Source organism: Stegostoma tigrinum, chromosome 13 (assembly GCF_030684315.1).
Source record: "Stegostoma tigrinum isolate sSteTig4 chromosome 13, sSteTig4.hap1, whole genome shotgun sequence".
NCBI lineage: Eukaryota > Metazoa > Chordata > Chondrichthyes > Orectolobiformes > Stegostomatidae > Stegostoma > Stegostoma tigrinum.
In genome coordinates, this window is record NC_081366.1 from 76,635,781 (window position 1) to 76,653,521 (window position 17,741).

Here is a 17,741-nt window from a genome sequence, read left to right on the forward strand (position 1 = left end):
ATTATTTCCACTGTACTTTGCTGACTTGGAGGGGCCGGGGTGTAATGTATCCAATTTGCTGTCCAAACAAAAATGGAGGGGAGGACACAAGGAAGCTTCAACAGGTTGGGTGGCCAATTAAGTGGGCAAAACTTAGCTGATGAAACTTAATGCAGAAAAGTGAAAAGTCATATACTTGGGTGGGAAGAAACTAAAAAGGTAGGCCATTATTTGAATGGAGAAACACCAAAAGATGAGTTAGAGAAATCTGAGAGTTCTTGTGCCACAAAGGTTAGCAGATATAGCAATTGAGGCAGATTGAATTTTGGCCTTCATTACAAAGGGTTGAGTTTAAAATAGAGAAGTCCTGTTACAACTATACAGAACATTTGAGTGGCCAGATCTGGAGTACTGCATAAAGTACTGGTCTCTGTATTTAAGGATATATTGGCATTGGAGGCATTCAAAATGGATTTCCCTGGCTGATTCCTGAGATAAAAAGGGTTGACTTATCAAGAAATGCTAAACAGGTTAGACCTTTATTCATTAACATTTAGAAGGAGAAGGGATAATCTTATTAAAATATGCAAGACAAGGGTTTATGTTGGGTTATTTCCACGAGTGGAGGAATCTCAAACTAGGGATATTGTCCCTCATTCCACACTCATTGAAAACTGAGACGTGAAGGAATCCACAATGATGCCACCCGAAGGTTGCAGGAACAGCAACTCATATTCCGCTTGGGAACCCTGCGGCCCAATGGTATCAATGTGGACTTCACCAGCTTCAAAATCTCCCCCTCCCCCACCGCATCCCAAAACCAGCCCAGTTCGTCTCCCCTCCCCCCTCTGCACCACACAACCAGCCCAGCTCTTCCCCTCCACCCGCTGCATCCCAAAACCAGCCCAGCCTGTCTCTGCCTTCCTAACCTGTTCTTCCTCTCACCCACCCCAAGCCGCACCTCCATTTCCTACCTACTAACCTCATCCCACCTCCTTGACCTGTCCGTCTTCCCTGGACTGACCTATCCCCTCCCTACCTATATTCTCCTCTCCACCTATCTTCTTTTCTCTCCATCTTCGGTCCACCTCCCCCTATTTATTCCAGAACCCTCACCCCATCCCCCTCTCTGATGAAGGGTCTAGGCCCGAAACGTCAGCTTTTGTGCTCCTTGGCCTGCTGTGTTCATCCAGCTTCGCACTTTATTATCTGTGAAGGAATTTCATTGCTCAGAAAAAGTAGAATTCCGGTCATTCACTATTACGGGGAGCTGTGATGGCTAGATCACAAAGTATTTAAAGAGGAAATAGATTTTTAAAAATTGGAGAGTGGGTGGCTACGAGGAGCTGACCAAAAGGAGGGTTGAAGTTTGGGGAAGATCAGCCACGATCTTAAACAATGATGAAGCAAATGCCGAGGGCTGAATAACCTACTCCTGCTCCTATTTCTTATGTTCTTATGGTCCATATGGCTCACATGCTTATCGGTAAATTCAGAGAAAATTTAATAGATATAAACTAATAATAATCAAAGATAATGACCCCAAATCAATTTCTCATCATTAGAGAGAACAGGGAGCTTCTCCATCTGAATTCAAAAGCAGAATGTATCTTCACAGGTACAGGATGCATTACTACCGTTTCAAAACTTTTGGTTGCCTTGTCCAAGTCACATGGCTCTAGATTGCATTTCCTTGCTGAGACAAATGTGCAAAATTCCACAAAGAGATGTCAGAATGTGCAAATTTGAAAAGCACAAATTGATTCTGAAGCTACCTTTATCCATATGTAAGCTAGGTTTTCATAAAGATAACTGAAAACTTCACTGACAAGTTGGTTAATAAAAACAAAAATAAATTGAAAATAAAACTATGCACATCAAGAACTTGTATGTAAAGGAGCTTCATTCAATAATAACTGTATTCACAGACTATACAACATAGATATTTGGTAAAGTCAACAGTAAAAATTGTTTGAATAAAATTTCACAAGGATTTAAACCAGAGGACAATTAATCTCAAACTGCAAAAACTTGAATGCCACCAAGATAGGAAATTACATTTCCTTTAATTTCTAACAGCACAAAAAAATGCATAATCTCATATTTATTACTCTGCAGGAAGTGATACCCATGGGTCGTCATTAGAATCAGACATCAGTCTCTCATGCTAATGAACCCAGTCACCCAGAGACACAAGTGCAGAAAACCGACTTCATGCTTTTTTTGCTGGAGGAGTCTTAAATTGATTAATTTTTCTGATTTGCCCTGCAGCTTCTATAGTAGCCTCAGCCCATCTATAAAAGAATCTTTTGATTACATAAAGTAAAGTTATACTGAGTGGCAAATCACAGAAATAAAGCACATCTTTCATAGATCAAGAGCCAACATTACAAGTGCACACAATCCATTGCATATTACACAAAAATTGAGGACATGCTGCCCATAATTCTCCACATTAGAAAAATTTAATGCTCAAGAAATCACAGACAGCATGCCCAAGATTTGTCAATAGAGTCACCTAGCAGGCAAGGGTCTGTAAGAAACAGACAGACATTCAGGGAACCAGCTCAAGTGCCTCTTTATATCTTAGGCTGAATAAAACCACTGCCCAAGGGCAGAATAGTCAAACTCAATTATTTTGTAGATCACTTACTTCCCTGTTTTTTGGATGTGGCCTCTTGCTGTCAAATTGTTTCCACATTTGCTTGCTGTGGAAGATCACCTCCAGTTGCATCTAGTTACTATTCATAAAAAGTTTTGAAAACTATAATCCTTAGAAATATATATCCAGCAATAAACTAAACAAAAAAAAAATCAGTCAACCCAGAGATTAGCACCCTATAGGGTAAACACCACAGCAACCCATGCGATAGCTCAGCAAGCGTGTATTCTTCTACTGGTGGGTTATTAAATCCACATAATGCAAATCCCATCACATGTAAGAATTTAAAATCAGGTTCCAAAATTTTCAAAACAAAAACAGACTACCACCTAGATGCACATACCTTTTTAATCTCTTAAAGCAACATGGCCAATTGTTAAGGAGTCAGCAAAGTGTATAGCCAGGCCCACAGACAGATCAAAGGAAAATACCAAACCACGAAGAGCCACCAGTATCATAGGGCAATAGAACCAAGATGATCTAGAGGGCATACTTAAGGTGAAAGGACAGAGACTTCTAAAAAAAAGACACAAAGGGCAAATTTTGTTTTTTTTAAAAACAGGGGGTGCCTCTCATGCACAATGAACTTTGCGGAAGTGGTGAATATGAGTACATCTACAACAGTTAAAACACACTGGATAAGTAGCTGAATAGGAAAAGTTCAGAGGGATATGGGCCAGGAGCAGACAGGTGGGACTGGTTTAGTTTAAAAATTACATTCAGCACGGACTGGTCCGTTTCCATGTTGTAGGGCTCTATGTCACAGCAATGAAGGGGGGGCGTCGTTCAGCCTATATTACCAATACCAATCCACAGACACTCTTTCTAACCTAGAGAAGTTGGGGAGCATATCGCCGATGAAAACATCCCAACCCTTACTCAAACAGCAAGTAAAAGAGAACACCCCTACCTCAAACGGGCAAACACACAAGAGAGTCCAGCTGGGTGAATAGTTAACCTTCTTCTGGATGTGGAGGGAGAGGTTGGGTGCAGAATGGGGCACAAGGGGGTAGGGAAGAACACCCGGTGGGCTGGGGATTTGGGTGGGTTGGTGGGGGGGGGGGGGGGAGGTTGCGGAGGAAAGCAGGCACACCGGGTGGGCTGATGATGGGGAGAGGGGGCGGTTGCTGCTGCTGCCGCTGCTGCTGCTGCCTGCCCTTTTGTTGACTGAGTTGCGTGTAGGGCCTGCAGCCACTGACTCATCGCCCGGGCAGGAAGAGGGACGCCGCCATGAACGACGTTATGAAGCTGCAGCGCAGACCGGGGGGGGGGACGACCGCCTTGTTTCGTGTGGGGCGCTCTTTCCTACCGTTCGGGCTGTACCTGAGGGAAGGAGATAGAGACCATACCTGTGGTGAGAGTCCCAAGCGAAGACAGCACTAGCCTGACAGTAATCCGACCCCGCGCACCGCTCGCCAACGACTCCCTTGTTTTCAAATAGCGCGCCGCTGTTCCCGTCCAACGGCCGACCGCGTCCCAGTGACCTCACTCCGCATGCGCGCCCGGGGAAGCACCCTCCTTTGTCTTGGTGTTTGGGGTGGGGGGGTCATTCCTTGCGGCTGCGCAGTCCCTCCCCTCCCCGAAAGAACGCTGCTCACGGCTGTGCGCATGTCCACCCACGGCGTAGGTCACGCCGGTCGCTAGCGCATGCGCACTTCCAACATCAGTACTCTTCTACCTGTGGTAGTCTCAGTGTTTGGAGGAAGACAGGTTCTATTTGTTTCATTTTCATAGTTGTTCCTTCGTGGAGATAAATGGCAAGATTTCTCTCAGGGAAATGTTATTTTTCCACTTGCCCATTGTTTGCTTTATAAGTGAGATAAATATTAACCAGGTATGGACTGCTTTGTGAAGTCCAGTAGAGTAGGTTGGCTCTGTGTCCATCGGAGTTTAAAAGAATAATATGCGACCTTATTGAAGCATATAACATTCTTAAGGAACCTGACAGGGTCGATGCACTAAGGTTGCTTTCCCTTGTGGGAGGGCATCATCTCAAAATGAGGGGGCTGCTCATTTAAGACAGGGTTGAGAAGGAATATTCTTCTCTCAAATGTAGTGGAACTCTGAATCCAGAGGACTTTTGAGGCTGAGTAATTTAGGATATTCCAGGCTGAGATAATGATTAATAAAAAAAAACACTAAGACCATCAGGGGTTATGCGAACACATCAGGAAAGTGGAGTTGAAGGTTATCAATCAGCCAAGAATGGTGGGCAGACTGGATAGCCGACTCCTGCTTCTATGTCTTATCTTTTTCACAGCTTGAAAGAGGAAAGGAAACCACTGTCAGTTTGGAAGCCGTGCCTCAATTTGAGAGGTAATTTTAAGCATATTTTCCTGAAGTATTCATAGAATCCCTACAGTTTGGAAACAGGCCATTCAACCCAACAAGTCCACACTGAACTTCCAAAGAGCATCTCACCCAGACTCACCCCTATCCTTCTAACTCTGCATTTACCATGGCTAATCCACCTAACCTGTACATTCCAAGACACTATGGGCAGTTTAGTATGGCCAATCCAGCTAACCTGCACATCTTTGGACTGTGCGAAGAAACTGGAGCACCCAGAGGAAACGCAGGCAGAACATGCAAACTCCAAACAAACAGTCACCCAAGAGTGGGATCAAACCCAGGCCCTTGGCACTGTGAGGCAGCAGTGCTAACCATTGTGCCACTGTTCCAAGGCTATACGTTATAGTAGCTGTGACTGAATTTATTTCAGTGCAATGTAAATATTGCAATTAAAAAAGTGTTACAAAGAGGTTTGGAAAAATAGCAGAGCTAATAGAACCTATCAGAAATCTGATCCAAAGATAGTAAGAACTACTGATGCTGGAGTCAGTGATAACACACAGTGGAGTAGGAGGAACACAGCAGGCCAGGCAGCTTCAGTGGAGCAGGAAAGCTGACGTTTCTGGTCGGGACCCTTCTTCATTTTCTGAATTAGGGTCCCAACCTGAAACTTCAGCTTTCCTGCTCCTCTGATGCTGCCTGGCCAGCTGTGTTCCTCCAGCTCCACTCTGTGTTATCTCTGAATCCATCCAACCTATTTGTAGTCCAAATCAAGACAGCTGGAATTAGTGCAGTTTGTAATATAGGAAATAGGAGAATTTGTTTCATTCCTTAATGGTTTTCAGGTGTTGCTTATAAGACTAGCATTTATTGTTCACCCCTAATTGCTGTTGAACTGAGTGGCTTAATTCTTAGGCCATTCAGACTGCAGATGAGTCAACAACATTGCGGTGGGTCTGTCATTTTGTATCACTCAGACAAAGCAGGTTTGACTGATTTTTCTCTTCTGTGGGACATCAGAGAACAAGATGGGTTTTTATGATAGTGATAGTAATGGAGACAACAAAACTGGAACTAGTTTTCTTTAATATTCCAAACTTATTAATTTATATTCCACCAGCTGCTGTAACTCCAGAATATGGGCCTGGGCCTCTGGATTGCTATACTAATAGACAATAAACAATAGGTGCAGGAGTAGGCCATTCGGCCCTTCAAGCCAGCACCACCATTCATTATGATCATGGCTGATCATCCACAATCAGTATCCTGTTCCTGCCTTATCCCTATAACTCTTGATTCCACTATCTTTAAGAGCTCTATCCATCTCTTTCTTGAAAGTATGCAGAGACCTGGCCTCCACTGCCTTCTGGCCCAGAGCATTCCATATATCCACCACTCTCTGGGTGAAGAAGTTTTTCCTCAACTCTGTTCTAAATGGCATACCCCTTAATCTTGTTATATCACCAGTACATCACTGCCACCACTAAATGTCTGCAGTAACTGAGAGGATGTAGGAAGGGAGAGTGCTAACAGAAATAATGGATAGTAGATTCTCAGCATGAATGGGAATATGGAGAAAGGGTGCTAACTAAACTGATTTAGTGCCAAGATAATAAAGTGTGAAGCTGGATGAACACAGCAGGCCCAGCAGCATCTCAGGAGCACAAAAGCTGACGTTTCGGGCCTAGACTCTTCATCAGAGAGCGGGATGGGGTGAGGGTTCTGGAATAAATAGGGAGAGAGGGGGAGTGGACCGAAGATGGAGAGAAGAGAAGATAGGTGGAGCGGAGAGTATAGGTGGGGAGGTAGGGAGGGGATAGGTCAGTCCAGGGAAGACGGACAGGTCAACGAGGTGGGATGAGGTTAGTAGGTAGGAAATGGAGGTACGGCTTGGGGTGGGAGGAAGGGATGGGTGAGAGGAAGAACAGGTTAGGGAGGCTGAGACAGTCTGGGCTGGTTTTGGGATGCAGTGGGGGGAGGGGAGATTTTGAAGCTGGTGAAGTCCACATTGATACCATTGGGCTGCAGGGTTCCCAAGCGGAATATGAGTTGCTGTTCCTGCAACCTTCGGGTGGCATCATTGTGGCACTGCAGGAGGCCCATGATGGACATGTCGTCTGAGGAATGGGAGGGAGAGTTGAAATGGTTCGCGACTGGGAGGTGCAGTTGTTTATTGCGAACTGAGCGGAGGTGTTCTGCAAAGCGGTCCCCAAGCCTCCGTTTGGTTTCCCCAATGTAGAGGAAGCCACACCGGGTACAGTGGATACTGTATACCACATTGGCAGATGTGCAGGTGAACCTCTGCTTAATATGGAAACATCTGCAGTTCCCATTATCTCTGATATCCATTGTACCCGGTGTGGCTTCCTCTACATTGGGGAAACCAAGCGGAGGCTTGGGGACCGCTTTGCAGAACACCTCCACTCGGTTCACAATAAACAACTGCACCTATCAGTCGCGAACCATTTCAACTCCCCCTCCCATTCTTTAGATGACATGTCCATCATGGGCCTCCTGCAATGCCACAATGATGCCACCCGAAGGTTGCAGGAACAGCAACTCAAATTCCGCTTGGGAACCCTGCAGCCCAATGGTATCAATGTGGACTTCACCAGCTTCAAAATCTCCCCTTCCCCACCGCATCCCAAAACCAGCCCAGATCTTCCCCTCCCCCCACTGCATCCCAAAACCAGCCCAGCCTGTCTCAGCCTCCCTAACCTGTTCTTCCTCTCACCCATCCCTTCCTCCCACCCCAAGCCGCACCTCCATTTCCTACCTACTAACCTCATCCCACCTCCTTGACCTGTCCATCTGCCCTGGACTGACCTATCCCCTCCCTACCTCCCCACCTATACTCTCCTCTCCACCTATCTTCTATCTTCTTTTCTCTCCATCTTCGGTCCTTCTTCCCCTCTCTCCCTATTTATCCCAGAACCCTCACCCCATCCCCCTCTCTGATGAAGAGTCTAGGACCGAAACGTCAGCTTTTGTGCTCCTGAGATGCTGCTTGGCCTGCTGTGTTCATCCAGCTTCACACTTTATTATCTTGGATTCTCCAGCATCTGCAGTTCCCATTATCTCTGACTTAGTGCCAGGTGACTTTGTGAACCTGAGTATCGGATGTTGGTTTAGTAAAAATCCAAATGTTACAAAAGACCAGTTTTTTTTTCACTAACGTACTCTAGAGGCAAATACTAATTTGCCAAAAATCCTCTTACAAGCTACAAGAAAAGACCAATAGGTGCCTTGAAATATCCACACTCAGACCCAGGAAACTTGATTACTCTTAAGTTGTGAAAGGGCTCCTCAGCTCACTCCAAACTATAGGACAATACTGACGCTCTGAAACATCTCTGTACCAGCAGCTTCAAAGTTTTTTAAAGGAAGAACATTACTGGATAAATTAATTCATCAGGAATAAATCACGTCCTTGAAACAGCTGACTGATGACGTCCCTGTCGCAAAATATTACATTATTTCCATATTTTATCCAGGATCCCATAATGCTCTTTTAAAACCAAGCTGGCTGGACTACAGCTGGCAGCCTACAATACATAGACATCTCTCAAGCACCTCTCAGCCTTCTGCTTAATAATCTCCAGAAACGTAACTGATGCCAAGAAAAATTGATGTACATACTGGGATCAGAACCTGTTACTGTCAGAATAAGGTTGGAATAAAAGACTCAGGCCAGCCCTCACAACCTGTACAAGCCACAGGACAAGAGGCAGTCAGTGAATTGCCAACCCTCAACATTTGGGACCAGGATTCAACATTTGGAAGCAAGTTGCATGACAGTATGTTTTGACAAAAATTAACGCAGAATACATTCACCTCCCCTCAGATGCATTCCTCAACCACACCACAGCTAAAGTGATTCTGACCACTGTTTACTAGAGGCAGCAGTTTTTCGGCAGACGGGAGTTCCTATTTGGCGTACACAGTGCTTACAATCACTTCATTAACAAAAGAAATTAGGAGAGGTGCTGCAGTGAGACTAGAAGAAGGAAGTGGGGATGGGTTTAAGGGAAAGGATAATCAATAATAATGAAGGAAGGATTGTGAAAGCATAATGAGAAACAACAACTTATTTGTACAAAACCATTAACTTTATTAGATGACCTAAGTGCCTCACAGAAGCATTACAAAACAAAAAATACTGGCACTGAGCAACATAAGGTGATGTTAAGTCAGACTTGCTCAAAGTAGAGGGGCCAATGGGTGGCAGAGGGTCTTCCATCCTTTAGGGCTGGACAACAGACAAAGCAGCTTCTAAGGGTGGAGCAATGACCATTGGAGATTGTCAAGAGGTCAGAATCAGAACAGTTTAAATGTCTTAGATGATTGTGGGTCTGGGGGAGATTTCAAAGACAGGGAGAATAGTAGAAATACGTTTTGAGGAGAGGATGTGGAATTTGGGAGTGGTGCTCAAGTGAGCTGCAGACATGGCTGGGAACTGACATATGGCTGGAGAAAATAACAGAGTTCAATCATGAATAAAGAGAAATCAAAAGGAATGTTCAGCATTCTTTTCGAAAGGAGAGACATGTTGCAGTTTGAATTGGGAAGGATCTGGTCAGCAGAGAAGTGCCGCACAAACTGTCCTGAGTTTGAAGGTCATTGTTTAATATAAGGAACTTGGGTGGAGAATATAGAGTCACAGAGTTTCATAGCACAAAAACACACCTGTCAGTCCAACTCATCCATGCTGACCAGATATCCTAAATTAATGTAGTTCCTTTTGGCAGTATTTGGCGCATATCCCTGTAAACCCTTCTTCATATAGCAATCCGAATGCCTTTGAAATGTTGTAATTGCACCCACCTCCACCATTTCCTCTGGCAGCTCATTCCATACATGCACCTTCCTCTGTGTGAAAAAGTTGCTCCTTAGGACCCTTTTAAATCTTCCCCCTCTCACCTTAAATCTATGTCCTCTAGTTTTGGACTCCCCTACCCTGGGGATAAAAACCTCAGCTACTCACCCTATTCATACCTCTCATGATTTTATAAAGCTCTGTAAGGTCACCCCTCAACCTCCAAATCTCCAGAGAAAATACTCCAGCCTATTCAGCCTCTCCCTATAGCTCAAACTTTTCAACCTGTGTTAGTTTAAACTGGGTAGTGGGAAGATACTGTTTGGGGAGCATAGTAAGACCAGCCTGAATGAGGTTCACAGAATTTGAAGAGGTAGAGTATCTTATAAATTATATCTAGAAGTGGGGATAACCTGTGATGAGATAATAGGAACTGCAGATGCTGGAGAATCCGAGATAACAAGGTGTAGAGCTGGATGAACACAGCAGGCCAAGCAGCATCAGAGGAGCTTAGTTTTCCGATGAAGGGCCTAGGCCCGAAACATCAGCTTTTCTGCTCCTAAGATGCTGCTTGGCCTACTGTGTTCATCCAGTTCTACACCTTATAATCTGTGATGATTTTATTTTAACATTTTAAAATCTATCAATGGTGTATTATGAAAGTGTGTAAAGTTAACTGAAATGCCTGTTTGAAAAATAGAAACATTAAAGTATTTCCGGGGCGACTGGCATGGAATAAGGGATGTGGGGATCTGGAAATCCATGACCCATGTAACAATGCAGCATTAATTTAATACTCCTTCAGAATTGCATTTTCCCTTCCAGGCTTTCAAAAGTGTCTTGCTGCAATATAACATAGGAACAGTGGCACTTTGAATTTATCGTAGCATTAAGCACAACATTGAACAACTTGTGTCCTCATGTATATATCAGGATGATTTGAGGTGCTAACATGTTGTAATTTTCCAGTGTTGAAACTGGACTTACATAGATGTATTGTAGCGCTCCAAAAGCTTGTGATTTTAAATAAATCTATCGGACAATAACCTAGTGTCATTGGACTTTTGACTTTAACAAAAGAAGGGCCATTTGTGTCATGAAGAGCAGGAGCAGCTATTGCAGAGGGCGATGATCATACCAGGTGTAACCTGGGATGGTGTCGGCGAGCACGAGGGGGCATAGCTTTAAATTGAGGGGTGAAAGATATAGGACAGATGTCAGAGGTAGTTTCTTTACTCAGAGAGGAGTAAGGGAATGGAACGCTTTGCCTGCAACGGTAGTAGATTCGCCAACTTTAGGTACATTTAAGTCGTCATTGGACAAGCATATGGACGTACATGGAATAGTGTAGGTTAGATGGGCTTCAGATCGGTCTGACAGGTTGGCACAACATTGAGGGCCGAAGGTCCTGTACTGTGATGTAATGTTCTATGTTCTATGTCAATAATACAATAAAATGTTAAAAGCCTAACCTGAGAGGAGAGATTTGACAAACTACTGAGAAATTAGAATACATGTTGTGTTTTTACATTGATTTCAGAAAAAAATCCCTCAATTACTCTTGAAAAACTACTGAAAAATTAGAACACATGCTTCTTTTTGCACTGATATTAGAAGAGATCCCTCAATTACTCTACAAACAAGCCTACTGGTGCACTTACACCTGCAAGTTATAGATGTAAAACGAAATTAATAGTGGACAGAAGCATTATAATAGTACGTGTCAAAAGTTTTAAGTAGAGGGGAAGCTTTGCTGATAGTAAAACTTCACTGGAGAATGCGGGCATCGATCCCGCTACCTCTCGCATGCTAAGCGAGCGCTCTACCATTTGAGCTAATTCCCCGCCGGTTTTCGTTCTTCCGCCAAAGCATTTGTAATGTTATTGGTCCTTCCAGTGAAGTTCTCTGCTTCATTTGTAGTGATTGACAGAGATCTGAGCCAATAGTAGGCAGAGGCTAGAGAAGCGGCCCGGCACACGTAAGCCAATCATAATTGGAATGAGGCGGGAGGGGCGTTCCACTGAATGAAACCAGCGCAGATACTTCCGGATTGTCTCCATCAGAGTGTAACTGAAGCAGGATCGTGCAATGTGAGCAGTAATGTAGACCTGGGCTGACACATGTATCATCAGTGCACTGTCACTTTTGCAAATTTCAGCGTGGATCAAATATTCAGACATTTAAATGACATCGAGCCCCTGGTAGAAAATGTACCTTTTCCTCTCTATTGTTACTGCAGAATTGGGAGACTAAGTACGAACCGGGAGTAAGACTGACTGGTTTCTATGTGAGATAACAGTAATAGACTCGTTTTGTTATTTTTCATTTTTATTTAATGTGCTATCGGTCGCTAATCCAATCTGGAGGTCCGGAGCACAATAATGTAAAGAGGAACACAGCAGGAATATACTCATAGACAATGCATGAATTCAAATTTCCCAGTAAATAAAAAAAACCCAATTCATTTTGACTCTCCCAGATATTTGCAGTGGCACTTGTTGCTCACAAGTGAATTAGACTATGTATAAAACGTCTCGGTTTTACTGCGCTCCTACTTATGCCATCATTTGTGACAAACAAATTGATCTTTTAATGTTCTACGCATGTTTCTCGACGCTGGCAGGGATTGAAGCGCGTCTTCAAAAGGAGCTCTCAGTCCATTTCTATCTGTTTCATGATAACCTCTAACATTTCAGAAGATGCTTAAAAAATGAGCTGGCCAAGATCTTTTTAGAAGATTGGGAGAGAATTTGATAACATGATAAAAATGATCCAAAGGTCTCAACAAATTGCCTCACGACCTGACAGTGACTTGTACCGTTAGCACCATTTCCAATAGATCTGCTTGGGCCTCCTCCTAAGATGCTGTTTGGCCTGCTGTGTTCATGCAACACCACACCTTGTTATCTTGAAATATTGCTTGATTTTCCGCCGCTTTTTGCTTACTTTTTAACGGTACTTGGCAGTTTTATGGACAATATTGATGAATATTTTAAACTTGTATTTTTATGATCACGTGTGTAGAACCGATCTGATTCGGCAGGTAGTATTTACTATTACCCAGGGCAAAGTCAAATGCTAAGAAAGAAGCACTCCAATCCTATTCGTTTAAAGCGCCCAGATCCCTGTGGATTTTCTAGTCAGAAAGAACGGCCCGCAGACGTACTCTCTGACCATTAAGTGGCATTGTCGGTCAGTTTAAGAGAGTCACAGAAACTGTACAGCAGGGGAACATACACTTCGGTCCAATTCTTCCATGCTGACCAGATATCCTAAATTAATCAAATCCCACTTGCCGGTATTTGGTCTCTCTAAATCCTTCCCTTTCATAAGCCCACCCAGATGCCTTTTAAATGTTATAATTGTACCAGCCTCCACCACTTCCTCTGGCAGCTCATTCCATACGCGCACCACCCTCTGTGCAAGAACATGATCCCTTTTAAATCTTCTACCTCTCACTTTAAACCGACATGCTCTTGTTTCGGACTTCCCTACCCTGGGAGAAATGAATGGTCAGTCATTCACCTAAAGCTGATATCTGGACATGCCAGATTTATCTGGACATGCCAGATTTTGCAATAGCGCCATCATTCCTCCAAAAATTATCAGTAATTTCTGGAGACATGCCTGAGCAGTTTAACGTAGAAATCCAAAACTTGTTCTGATTCTATCCACGTAGGATGTGTTATTTCAGCTCCAAGTCACTCCAACAAAAATCAAGTAGAATTCTTTGAACTGAGGATAATTTAACACTGAGCAGTTCTGTGGAAGGGTCTCCAGACCCGAAACGTTAATTCTGTTTTCTCCTTCACAGACGCTGCCAGACCTGCTGAGCTTTTCTAACAACTTCTGTTTTGTTCCTGATTTACAGCATCCGCAGTTCTTTCAATTTTTATTTAGCAGTTACAAAGCTGGTGCTTCTGTAAATACTCTTGAAAACATTTATTGAATATAATACAAGATAGATGAACCCAGCATGCCAAGCAGCACCAAAGGAGCAGGAAGGCTGACGTTTTGGGTCTGGACCCTTCTTCTTTCCTGCTCCTCTGATGATGCTTGGCCTGCTGTGTTTATCCAGCTTCACACCATGTTATCTCAGACCTTCCGGCATCGGCAGTTCCTACTATCTCTTGAATATAATACAGCTGGGCTTTTAACAGTGCACTAAGTTCATAATGCTGAAAGTATCTTGCTTTGCAAAACAAACCTAATATCTGTGGAATGTCAACTTTCTCTATTATGATAAACAGAATTGCAATTGCAAAAAACAAACCATTTGAGCTTTAGTCTTAAAGTGTATGTTCCAATTATGTGTTTCCATTTCTGTAAAATTTGACTAAATTGAAGGGTATCAATGCATTTTAGAATTGGCTGGCTCCGCCTAGGTGATGTGCCCTCTGGTGATGTATCTTTTTTCCCTCCAGTTGCGCAGCCTCAATTACAACATGCAATTTCTTTTGACTTCAAGGGTTCGCAGGTCGCCCTCAGGAAGCTGCCTGTCTTTTACTAGGACCCGATCACTGTCTGGGACACATCTGAATCGTTATGGGCCCATCCACTGTCAGGAGTGGTGGCCATCATCAGAGAGCCATTGCTCTGGAGCCCTGCACCACCATGACTGGGGATTTACGTGGCAAGGGGAAGGGAGGGCTGTGGCCACAATTGTAACCACAGTTGGGGGACGCGCTGGGTGGCGAGGGTCTGGGCTGGGTGCTGCTGCAGGAATTGGCGTGCAGGCTGGTGATAAATATCTGGCTCGTGACCACTGCATTCCAACGCCTTAGCACGGCCGTGCTTGGACCCGACATCGTGTACTGGTTGGAGGATGCTCAGGTGGTGTGCGGTGGATCCCGTCTGCAAATATCCTGGGCCCCAAATGGAATGTCATGTTAGCCCCATTATTCCATACTTCTCCCGGGTGCATGTGCTCCACGACCTGAGCTGCCTCCAACATATATATGTACTTTAAGGAAGTTGAATGGTGGGTCCTGTACAGATTGCTGCTGCACACCGTCCATGTCTTCTCCTTCACCCACCGCCCAGACATGCCTTGGCATGCCCAATTGCTACTGGGCAGTGGAGATCCACAGTGGAGGGCTCAACCACTGATTGCAGTGGACTCCCAGCCCCATTGTTTGTTTTGCGGTTGTGTAGAGCCCATGGACCATGTTTATGTTGGCTGTGGGCATTTGGACTCCCTTTTTGGTTATCGGAAAGGCCTCCTCCTTTGTTTTTGGTTGCACTTCAGCCCCACGCTCCAGATCGTTGGGCGCCCAGTGTGGAGAGGTGCGGGCAGTTCGGAGGATCTCCTCTTGGGCTTGGCTCCTGGGCTTGGCCACGCTGGCCATTAACAAGTCCAGGCAGTGTGCTGTGGAGTGTGCCATTTCTGCCGACTGCCTGCCTCTCTTCTGTGGTTATGTTTGAACACGGGTGTCCCTGGAGTGTGAGAACACAGTGTCTGCCAACACTGTTGATGCCTTTAGGGAGAAGTGGGCATTGGAGAGGCGGGCTGGAGCGCTTTATTTCCCCTTTCCAAATCTATTTTGAGTTGATCCCTACCCTCCCTTCGCTTTTCTTTTGTTTAAGCAATGGTCTGACTAGGTTTTGCTTGACATTGGTTCCCTGGGTGTTTCTCCTGGTGGTGAAAATGTTGAATAAAATTATTTTTGCACACAGTGTTTTTACTGAGTCCTGCAAGGGAAACAAAAAATAGAATCCACTGGTCATTGCTTGATGGCATTTCGCCGGTGCTAAATGCTTGGAGATCCCCTTAAGTTGGCACCAGCTGAAAAGCACCATCTGGAAATGGAAGCTTGATAATAGAGATCGCTAAATCTTTGTGGGCAGCAATTTGTCCTCTGTCCAAGGTGTGTTCTGTTGTTTCATTGCTGAATACAAAATCCAGAGGATAATACATGTAGTTTTGTGCCCACAGACATTGGCAGATTTGAGGGTCATTTTCCTTTATTTTAGTTGTTCCTTTAGATTGCATCCATACATTTAAAATGCAAACTGCTCCAGAGGAAGATTATTAAACTTTATAAGTTTACACCATGGAAAACATGAAGTTTTTAGTGTTTAATGTGATAATTACTTTGGAAACAGCTATGCTTCATGAATTGCAGAGGTCAGAGAAGAGGGCTCACGGACCTTCTCACAGGAAGTTAGGAATGGGGATAATGTTGGCCTTGGCAGTGATGCTCAAATCCTATGAATGAACATACAAAAAGTTACAATGAGTCCTCGCCCTGTTGCTAAAAGGAAAATCATTGAGCAGCCCAGCTCGTCCCCTCCCCCCACTGCATCCCAAAACCAGCCCAGCCTGTCTCTGCTTCCCTAATCCGTTCTTCCTCTCGCCCATCTCTTCCTCCCACCTCAAGCCGCACCTCCATTTCCTACCGACCACTTCATCCCTCATCCCACCTCCTTGACCTGTCCATCTTCCCTGGACTGACCTATCCCCTCCCTACCTCCTCACCTATATTCTCCTCTCTACCTATCTTGTTTTCTCTCCATCTTCGGTCCATCTACCCCTCTCTCCCTATTTATTCCAGTTCCCTCTCCCCATCCCCCTCTCTGATGAAGGGTCTCAGCCCGAAACGTCAGCTTTTGTGCTCCTGAGATGCTGCTTGGCCTGCTGTGTTCATCCAGCTCCACACTTTGTTATCTTGGATTCTCCAGCATCTGCAGTTCCCATTATCACGAAAATCCTTGAGCATTCTGGTTTGCCACTGGACTGTAAACATCAGTATTTTTGGTATATTTCTGGAGCTCTGAGGAGTATATTCACCATATTCTGCTTTTGTTTAATCAGTTCTGACACTCAAAGACCTCCAGAAAAAAACTTTGTGACCCAAGCAGGACATTAGAATGAAATGTATTCTGAACATCTTTATTTCAGACAAGAATATCAACTGACAGAGGGAACACAACTGTGCACCTTCCAACTCACGACCACTTCCATGTAGAAGGACAAAGGGAGCAGATATATGGGAACTCCACCCCCTGCGAGTTCCCCTCTAAGGCACTCACCATCTTGACTTGCAAATATATCAACATTCCTTCACTGTCAATGGGTCAAATTCCCTCCCTTAGAGCATTGTGGGTCAACCTACAGGAGATGAACAGTAATGGTTCAAGAAGGAAGCTCACCCCAGGCTTCTCAAGGGCAAGTCGGGACAGGGCAATAAAAATGCTTGCCCAGTTAGCGACATCAACATCCTAAGAGTGGATAAAAATAAATCTGAAATGACAATAACCCATGAATCAGCTGTGAAGTAATTCAGTAACACAAGGGAAATACATGTAAACAAGCACTCATTTAACTCCAGTAAATGTCACGCTGTTAAAAAGACAAATTAATTGTGGAAATTTTAATTCATTTTTAATCAAAGGGTAAACATATAAACAAAAAGACCATTTGAAACAATAATTACTCTTGGTGAGATGCAGGCAGCATTGGCGACCCTATTTTGGAAAGTCTATTCACATATTGGGCAGGGTGCAGAGAAGGACTGGTTGATCTCAAAATTTAAGAAGATGCTGCAAAAGTAAAAATGTGGACTATCCAAGATTATTCTTTTCCCTTTTCAGAAAGTGAAGATTGGGACAGGATATTATAGCAGGGGTTTTTTTAATTACTCTAATTCAGATTCTAAACAAGGCCTCATACCTAAAATGCACTGTCTGACCTGGGATGTCACCTCTGGTATATTGATGGAACTAATGAAATCTTTAGTTATCTCTGGGTGGCGACTTGAAATAAATTGGGGAATTTGCGAATTAATCCTTTCTAAAGATTTAACAGCCATCTTATGTTTGTTCAACACCGCATCAGTTCAATGACCCTTTGATCTTTTGCCTATAAATGTTGTGTCCAAAGCCACCTCTCTCACTGATACCGGAAGAAGGAGCGAGACTCTAAAAGCTTGTGTCTTCAAATAAACCTGTTGGACCATAATGTAAAGCCTCATCCTGCTTGAACGTGTTATT

The 17,741-nt window shown here is 44.1% G+C and overlaps 1 protein-coding gene and 1 non-coding gene across 3 annotated transcripts in view; both read right to left on the reverse strand.

Moving 5' to 3' along the window:
- kif20a (kinesin family member 20A) overlaps positions 1-4,169 on the reverse strand; it is a 44,751-nt gene extending 40,582 nt beyond the window's left edge. Inside the window, exon 1 of one of the 2 annotated variants that reach the window (XM_048543185.2) lies at positions 3,991-4,169. The gene's annotated coding sequence lies outside the window, so the exon portion shown is untranslated. Of the gene's footprint in view, positions 1-3,551; positions 3,627-3,990 lie in introns of those variants that run through there. The other variant, XM_048543187.2, reaches the window with a different exon arrangement.
- Positions 4,170-11,520: 7,351 nt separating this feature from the next.
- Positions 11,521-11,593, reverse strand: trnaa-agc (transfer RNA alanine (anticodon AGC)). The gene has a single exon. It is a non-coding gene; the product is annotated as a tRNA-Ala (tRNA).
- Positions 11,594-17,741: the final 6,148 nt, after the last annotated feature.